Below are 14,655 nucleotides of genomic sequence, written 5' to 3'. Positions count from 1 at the left end.
AAACTTCTGCACTCGTCCTACTACCTTCATTATCTCACCTAACCTGTAATTCCCATATTTAATTTTTCAGTCATTAATTATATTTAATTCCAAATACTTCTAAAACCTTGTTCTTCTATTCTTCTACCATCTGTATTGACATTCACTGCTCCATCTTCCAGGTTGCCATTTACCTTAATAACTTCGCTCTTGTTCACAATTATTATCAACTTTCTGCTCTTACAAATACTTCCAAATTCTTCCACTAATCTCTGCAGCTGACCTGATTTATGTTAGCTTATAGATAAAGGCTCATCTGTCATTTGAGGGCATTCTCTGCCAGAGAGATCAGCAACCGTAAATTGGAGCTCTCCTGCCTTGGGGTATGGTGTATTAGAATCCCAAGCTGTGACCAGGTATAGCAAAATCCACCTAGCTTTGCAGCTAAGCCCCGCCCACTGCACGCCAGTAATTGGCTAGCTCTCGAAGGGGGAATGACGTCACACTAGTTAACAGTCCAAATGATTACCAGTACGGATATGACTCCGATGACCTGTCAGTAATGTTGAGTTCGTCCATGAATCATGACACCACAGATTTGAGTTCCCAGAGTTGTGAAGTATGCAATTGATATCTCAAATAAAAGATACATTAAGTTATATGTCATTATGAAGATCTTGGATCATTTTGTCCGCGAATCTTTTTTTTTTTTATCATGCAAGCATCTTGCATTTTTTTTAAATTGGTGTTGGCCTACATAAGTGATCCCACATAGACCACATTAATTGAAATGAAGCATAGACTTATGCAGCCAGTTCCAATATTAGGGTATTAATTCTTCATAATCCTGCATGTCCAATGTTAATATCATTGAGAGATTAGGTCTACAAGTCAAATTCTTATATTTTGAGGCAATGACAGGGTGTAGACCTACTCTTCAATTTCTTAAATTTTGAGGCAAGACAAGACATAGGTCTACACGTGAATTTCTTATATTTTGAGGAGATGACAGGGCATAGACCTACGCATCAATGTCTTATATTTTGAGGCAATGACAGGCCATGGGCCTACACATCAATTTCCTATATTTTGAGGCCTTGCTTGCCCCCTATGATAAATGGGCTACTGGGTAGTGGGCGGCCCCGGTTAAAGAAGCAAGTCCAAAAAATGAGAGGAAGAGTGAGGGGAAGGGAGATGGTGGTAGCTTTGAGAGTTGAAACTTTGAACGTGGGGACGATGATTGGAAAGAGAGGAGAGATAGCAGATCTGATGGAAAGAAGAAGGATAAGCATTTTGTGTGTGCAGGAGGCTAGATGAAGGGGAAATAAAGCGAGAAAGCTGGTATGTGGATATAAATTGCTGTATAGTGGAACAAATATGGACGGTAGAAATGGAGTGGGACTAATTATATCAAAAAGCCTAAAAGATGACACAATAAGCATGAAGAGGACAAGTAACAGAGCAATGGTTGTGAAACTGTGCCTAAATGGAAAAATTGTCAATATCGTATGCTTATGCCCCTCAAGCAGGATGTGATGAAGTTGAGGAAGTAGCATTTTTAGGAGGAAATGGACCGACAGTTGAGTAAAATACCAGCAGAAGAGAGATTAATTATTGGTGGTGACACGAATGGACATGTAGGAAAGACCAGAGAGGGTATTGAGAGGGTGCATGGTGGCTGGGGAGTTGGAGAAAGAAATGATGAGGGAGAGAGTGAGTTGTGGACGGTGCACTGTCATTTGATTTGGCTATTGTCAACACCTGGTTTGAAAAGAAAGAAAATCAGTACATCACATACAAGAGTGGAGCAAGAGAAAGTCAAATTGACTTCCTCATAGGCAGAAGATCACATCTGAGAGGTGAGAAATTGTAAAATTTTAAATGGAGAGTGTGTGTGTGTGGCAGCACAGCACAGGGTGGTGGTAATAGACTTGGAAATAAAGAACACAGTAAAAGGTAGGCCTGCACGTGTCCCATCAGCAATCAAGTGGTGGAAGCTTTCACAAGAGGAGGAAGCGAGGCAGGAATTTAAGGGGAGAATACTGAGGGAAGTTAGATTGCTAGAGGGAGTGCAAGAATGGCGGAATCACAACAGTAGAGAGTGGGTGGTGAGGTGTTGGGAAAGACATCTGGAAAGAAACCTGACGATAAGGAAACCTGTTGGTGGAATGATGAAGTGAAAGAGGTGAAAGCCAAAAAAGATGCAAAAAAGATCTGGGAAAAGTATGGACAGCAAGAGGATAAGGAAAGGTACCAAAGACATAAGAAACAAGAAGGCAGTTGCACAAGAAAAGGCAAAAGCATTAGATTGTAAAGTCATCTGTAAAGTCATTCGTGAGGTCTCTGCTAAAAGTGTTAATTGTAAAGTCTCTGCTGGGCAAGTTTTCTGTGGTGACATCCCATTTTCTTTGCCTACAATTAGTCACACCTAACGCATCAGGTCACACAAAGTTCAATCATTTAAACTATGTATATATTTTGTTTACCTGCTGTCAAAATGTATCACATGTTTCTTCTTTCACAGGCATCAAGATTGTATCCAATTCCATTTCTGTCTGTTCTTACATTGTAAAGTGTACTGGTTCGCTGTATTTATTGTTATTTATTATCGACCTCAGGTCACTGAAATTTCCCTTGTATTCTGCGGCGCGACGCCAGTCTGCCGCTATATAAACTGCCTGGATCATGAATAAAGTAGCAGTAACCTTATCCTGCTTGTTTCTTTTGCACCTCTTAAAGTGGTGACCCCGGAGTGGTTCCCGAAGCCATTAGCGGACCCATACGGTGACTCAGTCTCGGCTACAGGAACTTACTCACACCCTTAGCAGACTAAACACGGCGCTGAACCAGCGTTTGGGCATGCTGACTCTCGTCGGCAAAATCACCAGCGTCATTAGCGGACTCACAGGTGCGTTTTGACATGAGTACCCCACTCCAGTTAAGAGGGCAAAGAGCGGGTATGGACGCGGACATCCCTTCCCTCGTTCAGTTAACCGCTAACCTCACGGATTCGGATGTCTACCTCCCTCCCATATCACCGGCGCCTGCCCCCGCGCTGAGGCTCTCACGCTCCTCCACACCCCTGCACGCGCCCCGCACTCTCCCCTGTCCGGGGCCCTGCCCGGCAGGACAATCATGGGTCGCCCTGACCTTAAAACTGCTGCCGTTAACGCAGGGGAACCCATCGTTGTGGCTGTACAGGGTCGAGAGCCAGTTCCGCATGGCGGAACTCACTGACGGGGCGCTGCAGGCAGATACCATACTTAACGCCCTGCCGGAGGAAGTATACAAGAAGCTCGTCCTGTGGGTGTCCGACGCACACCCCTCACCTACCACCTCCTGAAGAAGTCCATCTCGAGGCATGCTCCCTGCGGTCGCCGCAGGGCCGCTGGCGCCCTCGACCTCGCCGTCAGCCCGCGGCAGGAGCAGAGCATCAGGGAGTCATGGGGCATGATAAAGGACCTCCTCACCCTCCCAGACACTGACGGCACCAGAAAACAAAACGAAATAAGCCTGTCGCGGGAGCTCCTCCTTCGTCAGCTCCTCCTGGAGGTCCGGACGTAAATCCCTGAGCCCTACGCCATCCCCCTCGACAACCTGATCCACACGGCGCAGAACCTGATGGACTCCGTGAGGGCAACGAAGCAGGTACCAGCACCCGCACTACCTGTCAGTACCATCCAGCAGGAGGAGGGCACAGAGCAGGAAGTCAACGCCGTCGCCAGGAGGTGCCCAGCACCTCACAACAGGTGGAATTCCCGGGGGCTGTGCCACTACCACAGGCAGTTCGGCAGGGACGCCCAGAACTGCCTGCCGCCCTGTTCATTCACCCGTTCAAAAAACGGGGGTGGCGGCGGCCAGCAGGACAGGCCGCCATGGCAGCAGAAGAACCCAGGGGTCCAGAATCAGTAGGCTTCTATGTCTGCGACACCATTTCTGGCAGGATGATGCTGGTTGACATGGGGCCTGTTAGATCAATCTTCCTGGCATCCAAAGAGGACCTCAAGCGAGAATCGGACCCGGCTGCCTTCCTGACAGCTGCCAACAGGTCCCCCATCCTCTCCTACGGCACCAGGCCCCTGTCGATCTAAATCCTTGGCCAGAGATATTCCTGGGACTTCGTCATCGCGGACGTGAGGACCCTGCTCCTGGATGCGGTTTTCCTTGCCCACTTTGGGCTGGCAGTCGACGTTGGTAGGAAACACCTCCTCGACACTGACTCCTGCCAGTCCCTCCCGTTGGCAACGGGACCCAAGGCGCCCACCATCTGTTCCGCCGCCCCCCACCAGTACGCACAGCTGCTTACGGAGTTCCCAGAAGTTTTCAGGCCCAAGCTCTGCCAAACATGGCATCTACCATCACATAAAGACGAAGGGCCCCCCCTGCACACGCGAGGTTCCCGAGGCTTCCCCCGCGGCGCCTACAGGAGGCCAAGAACGCATTCACCGAAATGGAGCGGATGGGAATCTGCAAGAAGGCCTCCAGCCCATGGGCGTCCCCCCTCCACATGGTGCAGAAACCAGACGGCTCTTGGAGACCTTGCGGCGACTACAGGCGGCTTAACCTCGCAACGGAACCTGACCATTACCCCCTGCTGAACATGCAGGACCTAACGGCTTCCTCCCACGGGGCCAAAATTTTTACTAAGTTGGATCTCTTGAAATCCTATTTTCAGGTACCAGTCGCGCCAGAGGACATACCAAAGACCGCCATCATCACGCCTTTCGGGTCCTACGTGTTTGCCTTCTCCACCTTCGGCCTGAGGAATGCCGGGGCGACTTTCCAGCAGCTCATGGACAGCATCCTGGGGGACCTGAAGTTTTGCGTCTGCTACATAGATGATATCCTTATATTTTCCAGGTCCCACAGGGAGCACCAGAAACACATCCAGGCAGTCCTGCAGCGCCTGCAGGAGAACGGCCTCGTCGTACGTTTCGACAAGTGCACCTTCGGCATCCAGAAAGCAGATTTCCTGGGCCACAAGATATCCCTGGATGGTGTCCACCCGCTCACATCCAAAGTAGCAGCTGTCACCAGGTTCCCCGTCCCCACCTCCGTCAAGGCCGTCCAGAAGTTCCTCGGGATGGTGAACTACTACAGGAGGTTCATCCCCGGGATCGGGCACACCATGGCCCCCTGACGGAAACACTCAAAGGCCATCCAAAGTCCCTGTTGTGGGGAACCAGCCAGCAGCAGGCCTTCTCCCTGATGAAGGCCGCCCTCGCCGAGGCAACCGCCTTGGCCCACCAGGATCCCAACGCCCCCCTCCAGCTGACGATGGATGCCAGCAATGTCGCCTGTGGTGCTGTCTTGGAGCAGGTCATTGACGGTGCCCCTAAGCCCATCGCCTTCTTCATCAAGAAATTCAACCCCGCAGAGGCCCTTTACAGCACCTTCGTCCGGGAACTCTGCGCAGTGTACCGTGCAGTCCAGCATTTCAAGTTCCTCCTGGAGGACACGCCCTTCACAATCTACACGGACCACCAGCTGCTGGTACACGCCTTCACAAAGCAAGGGGACGCATGGTCTTCCAGGCAGCAGCGGTATCTCTCGGCCATCGCCGAGTTCTCCTGCTCCATCAAGTACCTCCCCGGCAGGAAGAACCCCGTGGCGGAGGCCCTCTCCAGGGTCGAGTTGAACGCGGTGCAGCTCGGGATCAACTATGAAGACCTCGCCAGGGTACAGGCCGCCGACCCAGAGACCCCAGCCTACCGCACTACCATCGCGTCCCTGAAGTGGCGGGACGTGCCTCTCGCCCCCGGAGCCCAAGTCTCCTCTGTGACGTCAGTACTGGCCAGCCCCACCCCCTGGTGCCAGCCTCCCGCCGCCGCCAGGTATTCAACGTCATCCATGGCCTCACACCCCTCCGGCAGGACGACGGCCAAGCTACTGTCAGGGAAGTTCGTCTGGCACAGAATGCAGAAGGACGCGAGGTTCTCGGCAAAGCAGTGCCTGCAGTGCCAAACCAGCAAGGTGGGGCGTCACACCGAGTCCAGGGTAGGTGAGTTCCCGCAGCCAGAGCGTCGCTTCGGCCACATCCACATCGACATCGTCGGGCCCCTTCCCCCATCAGGCGGGTCCAGATACCTCCTGATGGCGGTAGACCGCTCAACGCAGTGGCCCAAAGCCACACCAATGCAAGAAGCCACTGCCAGCGCATGTGCCGAGGCCCTGCTCTCCAGCTGGATCAGCAGCTTCGGCGTCCCAGACCACATCACAACCGACAGGGGTCCCGCTTTCCTGTCCGAATTGTGGTCCGCCCTGGCTCGGCTGCTGGGGACAACACATCACACCACCACGGCCTACAACCCAGCAGCCAACGGCTTGGTTGAGAGGTTTCAATAGGTCCCTGAAGGCGTCCCTTATGGCCTGCTGCACCACCGAGGACTGCAAGTACCAGCTGCCGTGGGTCCTCCTCGGGTTGAGAACCGCCCCCTGAGACGACGGTGCGCTGTCCGCGGCTGAAAAAACCTATGGCGGGTCCCTTGTGGTCCCGGGTGAGCTCGTGACAGAGGATCGCCACAACCCATCGGTCCAGAGGCTTCGCGACATAGTCAGCAAGTTCGCCTCCTGCAAACGGACATATACCGACAGATCGGCCGCCTTCACGCCGCCCGGGCTGGCCTCCACCACCCACGTCTTCGTCAGGGATGATGCCATCCGCCCGCCATTGACCAGGCCCTACAGGGGACCCTTCCGCGTGCTGGAGCGGAACACCAAGGCGTTCCTGCTCGCACTTCATGGGAGGAACGACTGGGTGTCAAATGACTGGGTCAAGCCCGCCCTCCTGGAGGAGGACACAGACGTCACCACACCCTCCGCCTGCTCAGCCCTCGCCACAGCCGGGCCCTCGTAAGAGGCGGAGACGCGGCCGCCCCTGAAAAAGTCAGCCCACGCCCGCAGTCAGGCAAACCCACACAGCGGGCATTCCCCCGATGTCCTCACGCAGCCTGGGCCCCCTGCAGCGCCCCAGCAGATACGCCGACTAATCAGACATTACCCACGTCTTGGGGGGGGGGAGTATTTGTAAAGTCATCTGTAAAGTCATTCGTGAAGTCTCTGCTAAAAGTGTTAATTGTAAAGTCTCTGCTGGGCAAGTTTTCTGTGGTGACGTCCTATTTTCTTTGCCTACAATTAGTCACGCCTAACGCATCAGGTCACAAAAGTTCAATCATTTAAACTATGTATATATTTTATTTACCTGCTGTCAAAATGTATCACATGTTTCTTCTTTCACAGGCATCAAGATTGTATCCAATTCCATTTCTGTCTGTTCTTACACTGTAAAGTGTACTGGTTTGCTGTATTTATTGTTATTTATTATCGACCTCAGGTCACTGAGGTTTCCATTGTATTCCCCGGTGCAACGCCAGTCTGCCGCTATATAAACTGCCTGGATCATGAATAAAGTAGCAGTAACCTTATCCTGCTGACATGTACGAAGAGCTGGAAACACCTGAGGGGGAGAGAAAAATTAACAGAATTGCAAAGTTGAGGGACAAGAACACCAAAGACTACTCCCATATAGAACAGGTTAAGGATGGGAATGGGGTGGTTTTATGCAACGAAGATAAGATAATGAAGAGGTGGAAAGAATATTATGAACACCTATTAAATAAAGAAAATCCTAGAAAATTCTTTGAAGATGGATTCCAGAACCTTGGTATGACACACACCATTAGCAGGAAGGAAGTAAAGAAGGCACTAAAGAAGATGAAAAATGGTAAAGCAATAGGACCAGATGGAATTCCTGCAGAGGTGTGGAAGAACCTAGGAGAAGAAGTAATAGACATGCTGTGGGACCTAGCAAAGAAAATATACAGTCAGGAAAAGACACCAAAAGAATGGAGAGAAAGCTTTATAGTGCCTATCTGTAAAGAGAAGGGTGACATCCAGGATTGTGCAAACTACAGAGGAATAAAGTTAATGCCTAACACCATGAAAATCTGGGAAAGAATAATGGATCAAAGAATTAGAGCAGAGACATCTGTAGGTGAAGAACAGTTTGGTTTCATGCCAGGAAGAGGAACGACAGATGCAGTGATTAGCCCTCCGACGGATGATGGAAAAGACCGGGAAAAGCATAAAAGACTGCACATAGTATTCATAGATCTGGAAAAGGCATACGATAGAGTACCACTCCAAGAGGTTTGGAGGTGCATGCGAGTAAAGGGAACACTGTTGAAGTATGTGAGGTCGGTCCAAGATATGTATGAAGGAGCAAAAACACAGGTTAGAAGCAATGTTGGGTTAACTGAATGGATACCAGTAAGAGTTGGTTTACATCAGGGATCTGCTTTAAGTCCATATCTTTTTAACCTGATAATGGATGTGCTATCTCAAGGAATAAAAGATCAATTCCCCTGGTGCATGTTGTTTGCTGATGACATCGTGTTATGCAGTACCATCAGAGGGGTAGTGGAGTCAAAACTAGAGTAATTGTGGAAGGTACTGGACAGCACATTCCTACAGGACATCTTCGACGAAGGTAAAACTAGACAGTCCCTGCATGAGTGTAGGATACAGTGGCATTTCCAGACTCCACGATCTCCATGGAAGGGAGGATTCTTCAAGTGCCTAATCGGGGTTGTGAAACACACCCTCGAAATATCTTTCAGGTGCAAAATCTTCAACAAGGAGCAGGTCCGTACGTTAGTAAATGTAAGTGAAATATCAAAATACAGTGGGAATTGTTTTAGGGTAGTAATGCGTTGCATCTTCGACTGAAATTTTGCAGTTCCACTTGCACAATACCCTCTGGGAGGCTGTCTTACAGTCCAACGGAGTATAGGACTCTGGAGCTGAGAAGTTCGACATCGAGGTATATTTACTAAGCATTGATGCTGCTGTTCAGCAGATTTGGTTGCTCTCGGCAGGAAAAGAGGATCAGGGGTCAATTGTGAATGTGAAAGATCTCTCTTAAGATACAACTTATGAAAAATTGACAAACAAGAGACCATCCGTCGATGGTCCAAGTCATAACTGCTAATATTAGGAAGCAGAAACCTACCACCACAAACCACTCTATTAAAAGAGTTAAATCTCTGGCAAAAGCAGACATCCTCACAGGAGAACAGTATTCTAGTAAAGGAAGGACAAAAGACTTAATCCGGGTTGCACTGATTTTATCACTATTATAAATAGCCCACATGAGGCCTCACGTACATTACCTAGCTTCCGTTCGGCATTTGCTGACGCTTTCATTAGATGTTTCTCAAAAGAAAGATGAGTCAAAACTCAAAAGTTACCTGAATATTTAGCTACATTGCGTATTAGACGTTAAGAGATTGTTATTATCCCGACACTTTTGTGATTTTTTTTTTTTTACTTTTAAAATGCCAAATCTACTTTCTTCAGTTGGTTTCTGCATTCTTTTTGTTCAGAAATGAGCTGAATAAATCCTTGGATATGCATTATTATTATCATCATTATATAGCCAACTTTCTCCGCAGATCTAGAATAAACAATCCCCTGTTTGTTTGAGCTAAGTGATCACGTAATATGCCTATATTCAAGATTGTGAATCACATAATTGGATAGATGCCTAAATCTAATAACTGTAAGTAAAATATGAATAACATTTGCTTACTTTTCAATTTACAACTATATTTCAACTTAAAGGCTTAGGACATGTCGAAATTAGCTGAATACGTGATATCTGAATTATAATTTCATACCCTTTTGGAGACACTAAAACCAGAAGAGACCGACTCCTGCCAGTCCCTCCCCCTGGCACCGGGACCCAGCGTGCCTACCATCTACTCTGTCGCCCCACACCCGTATGCCCAGCTGCTGAAGGAGTTCCCCAACGTTTTCAAGCCCGAGCTGCACCAGGTGCCCGGGACCCCTGCAAAGCACGGAATCTACCACCACATTAACACGAAGGGCCCACAACACACGCAAAGTTCTGCAGGCTTCCCCCTTGGTGCCTTCAGGAGGCCAGGGACGCTTTCGCCGAGATGGAGCGGTTCCCTCAAGTGGAAGGATGTGACCCTCGCCCCTGGGGGACCAAAACTGCTGTGCGACGTAAGCACTGGCCAGCCTCGCCCGCTGGTGCCGGCCTCCCCCCGCCATCTGGTGTTCGATGTCATCCACGGGCTGTCCCACTCCTCCAGCAGGATGACGGCCAAGCTGCTGGCATATAAGTTCGTCTGGCATGGGATGCGGAAGGACGCGACAGCCTGGGCGAGACAGTGCATCCGGTGCCAAACCAGCAAGATAGGGCGTCACACCAAGATGGGTAGGCGAGTTTCCCCAGCCGGGGAGGCGGTTTGGACACATACACGTAGGTGTCATAGGCCCTCTTCCCCCATCAGGCGGGGCCAAATACCTCCTGACGATCGTCGACCGCTCAACCAGGTGGCCTGAAGCGACGCCCATGCAAGAAGCCACTGCCAGTGCGTATGCCGAGGCCCTCCTCTCCAGCTGGATCAGCCAGTTCGGTGTCCCGGACCATATAACTACCGACGGGCCCGGCCTTCCTATCCGAGCTGTGGTCCACCCTGGCACGCCTGCTGGGGACATCTCACCACACCACCACCGCCTACAACCTCACAGCCAATGGTTTGGTGGAGAGATTCCACAGGTTCCTGAAGGCGTCCCTCATGGCCCGCTGCACCGCTGAGGATTGGAAGTAGCAGCTGTCTTGGGTCCTCCTCGGACTGAGAACTGCCCCCAGAGCCAACAGCGACCCGTCCACAGCAGAGAAAATCTACGGGGAGTCCCTCGTAGTCCCGGGCTAACTCATCACGGGAGATCATCACAACCCGTCAGTCCAGAGGCTCCGCAACATAGTCAGGAAGTTCACCCACCCTGCCAGCAGACGTATACCAATAGGTCAACAACCTTCACGCCTCCCGGCCTATCCTCCACCACCCACGTCTTTGTCAGGGACGACGCCGTCTGCCCCCCACTAACCAGACCCTACAGGGGGCCCTTCCGCGTGTTCGAGAGGAACACCAAAGCATTCTGCCTCGCCCTGCACAGGAAGGACGACTGGGTGTCGGTTGACCGTCTCAAGCCCACCCTGTTGGAGGAAACAGCAGATGGTACCACGCAGTGCCCCCCTCGAGAACCATCACCTCCGCAGCCAAACCACCCAAAAAGGAGGTCGCGTGGCCGCCCCCAAAAGCAACCAGCCAAAACCATAGCCAGCCGCTCCCGCTCACACCGCACCCCCCAGCTGACTTTGCGGAGCCGCAGCACTCTCCAAAGTCCCAGCCGATACCTAGATTAATCAGACGTTACCCACGTCTTGAGGGGGGAGCATTTGTAAAGTCCCCGCTGAGCGAGTTTTCTATGATGAACAACCTGTTTTCTTCAATACTGCTCCTATAGCATTGGGCCAAGCAGAATCAGTCATATTTTTCTTATATAAATTTGTATCTATTACTAATTTATTTGTATCCGCTTCTTTTGCACGTGTTAGAATGTTATGTCGATCCTTGTCAACTCACTTTTCACATTACTTGTATTTATCCATTGTAATTATTGCCGTGAGTAATTGACCTCAGGTCACCAAAATTCTATTGTATTCCTCTGTGTGACGTCCACACGGCGCTTTATAAGCGGCCTGCGTTCTGAATAAAGTAGCAGTGCCTTTCCTCCTGCTCATTATTTTGGACCTCTTAAAAAGTCAGTATTATCAGAGTCAGAATGATAATCAAGAATTACTGGCTAATATTATGATAAGTGATAAATAGCCAGTTAGGTCTGCTATTTATCAAAATCCTGAAAATGCCAAATCAATTATTGAGACCATGTTGCAAGATATGGAAGAAAAAGGAATTATAGAACCTTCAAGTGTAGCATGGCTAAGCCCTATTGTACTTAAAGAATGTGCCTAGGTTACACAAAATTAACATTACACCTCCAAGTTGATATTCATCCTTTACCTAGATTAGAAGAAATGGTAGAAGCAGCAGCAGGAAACCATTATTATGTTTCCTTAAGATATGGAAGACTCATATTATCAAGGTGAATTACATTAAAAATCTGGAGATTTAACTTTGTGATAAAGTTTCACTATATAGATTGAACTTCCATCCTTTTGGATTTAGTGCAGTCCAGCAATATTTTCAGGTACCATGTCTAATATCATGGCTCCTCTTATTAAGAAAGGGTGGCTTAAGAGTTACTTTGATGATATTGTTTGGGCTCCCAGTTTTCCAGTCTTCATGAAAAGATTAGACCATGTATTCAAGCTTTTCAGTAAAAGAGATGTAAACTTATCTCTGAATAAATGTCAGCATGTCCAAAAAGAAATATTTTTAGGTTGTATAATATCAAAGTTTGATTATAGGCCATGCCAATAAGAGCAGTGAAATCAGCAGTAATTTAAAAAATGACGGGAAAGATCTCATTATCTATTCTGCTGTAACTGTCAAGCTCAATGAAATTATGCCACAAAGAGTCTGATTGATTGTTCCTCCATTAATGATCAGCCTCTTGTTTTTCGTGGTAGGACCAGCTTCTGTAAAGGCACAGCTGAATCAAGATCTTTTCATTATCTTTTCCTCCATACATCAAAGTAAAGCTGCTAACACATCAATAGTCAAAGGAAACAAGTTTAATTTTTCCCAACTTAGTTGGAGTCCCAGGCTGTGATACAACTCTACAACAGTTCCAAGAGCTGACAACTGTACACTTATTGCTGCCATCAATAACCAATTACCTATATATTGCTGAAGTCTTATAATGGTTGACACACTAATGTTGCCACTGGTTCCAGAGTATGATTGAAGACTTGTGGAGTGGTAGCCATGCCAGATCACAGGCTTAAAACTGGAAAGCCTTCCTTGTCAACACTGAATGAATATGAGTATGTCAGTAGGCATCCTTGAGGTTTAGGGATGCCAGAAGTCCTCTATCGTGATGGATTGTCCCATTGACTCCACTGCCTCCAGCTGGGAATGGGGGTTTGCTTAAGAAACTCTTTCAGTGGGAGGAGGGCAGTTATCAATTGGCATCCTCTTGTTGCCCATCTTCCTAACCAAGGCCCAGAACCTCTCAGTGTCCTTACTGTACATCCTGAAGGCCCCAAGTGTGACAAGAGGGAGTTCTTGTCTCCTGAAAGTTAAGTGGGTAGCTTTCTCCTTGTCAGCAATGAGCTAATGGCACCAAAGCTTTCTTCCTCTGTCAGCATTGAGCTAATGGCACCTAAGACCCATCCAAGTCAGTCAGTCATGGCTTGGAACTTAACATCTGACATGTCAGAAACCTGGCTAGTTGGGTGTTCTCTAGTTATGCCCATCTTAAGTTCAGCAGCTGTCGACTCCTTTGGTTGCTGTAACCATTGAAAACCGAAGACTCTGACTCAGTCCAGAACCTCAGAAAAGTTGACCTCATCCTTATGAAGCCAAACTATTTATGATTCCTCCTCTTTAGAATGCTTGACCAGAACACTCTCCAGTCAAATCAAAGTAAACTTTCTTTGCTAGCAAAGTGGATGTCACTGGAGTAGACGGTGTTAGGAACAAGTGTCTTTAGAACCACTTAAGTCTTGGACATAAGGCATGAACTTCGTGGGAGAATAAAAGCTGACATTTACTACTGTTCACCCTAATTCAAGGCAGACTGTCACATTCATTGCTTTTACTGCTGGAACTGGCTCTACTATGTGATTCCAAATAACCTGCATTGTATGGAATTTAGAATACACTTCTGTTTGCACTGCTAATAATGAATGACTCAAAATAGGCAATCACGTGACTGTTATGCAGGAACTGCAACAAAGTCAGTCACTGGAAGAGGATGAGCAGGCAAATCTGGAAAATCAGGCATGGCTAAAGGCTCAATTACATGGGAAAAGCAAGCCATACTTGCTCCAGGATGACATCAGTCGCTAAAAACAAAGTTTATTTTCAGAGTAAGAAGTCCTCTGGCCAGAAATGAATAATAAACAGTTGGCAGGCCAGTTAGCAGGAAAGGCAAGTGTGAAGCTTATGGGTCAAACAGCAGTCAGGCTGAACATTTGGCATAATAGGTGAGGAGCAGGCAGGCTGGGCAGTCCAGTCACTGGGCACAGCAGTGTGAAGCAGGCAGGTGGGAAGCAAGCGGAACTAAATGGGCAGTGTTGTATCTTTCAAAGATTGTCACACCTTTACCTTGACCAAGGTGGAAAAAAGATAGCCCCCAGCAGCCCTCTTCTCCCATCTAATCCTGCATGTCCTCCTCTTCTCATAGTAATATGACCATTCAGGACACATCTTACAAGTGGGGGCAGACAAACACCTGTGGCTGAAGCAGGTGCTACACAGACCTGCATCAAGCAAAGACATGAATGACAGGCCATACAAATTCAAAGCAAAACAAAAGCACCACTGTAGACATGAAGCACAACAATGCTGAGCATACAAAAAACACTAAACTACAAAAATAACATTAAATGCATGAGATAAATGCACGTGCAGCAGAAAATTTTATTAATATAGATACAAATTATGGACATATATGTATTCACAGAATGCAAATAGTGCATGAGAACACTGGGAAAACAAAGGGATTACAAACCAACACTGCTAGAGCAGAAATTCATTTAAGGAAAACCTTGCAGCGTTCATGTAATGATACGTAATTATCGGTAATTGATAACACCTGAAAAGTAGATTACACTTTTACGCTGAATTAATACACAAAAAAGAGAAGACTGAACTGAAATGACAAATTAGCACCAAG

Source organism: Macrobrachium rosenbergii, chromosome 53, assembly GCF_040412425.1.
Source record: "Macrobrachium rosenbergii isolate ZJJX-2024 chromosome 53, ASM4041242v1, whole genome shotgun sequence".
NCBI classification, from domain to species: Eukaryota; Metazoa; Arthropoda; class Malacostraca; order Decapoda; family Palaemonidae; genus Macrobrachium; species Macrobrachium rosenbergii.
Note: the sequence above shows the minus strand (reverse complement) of the source record.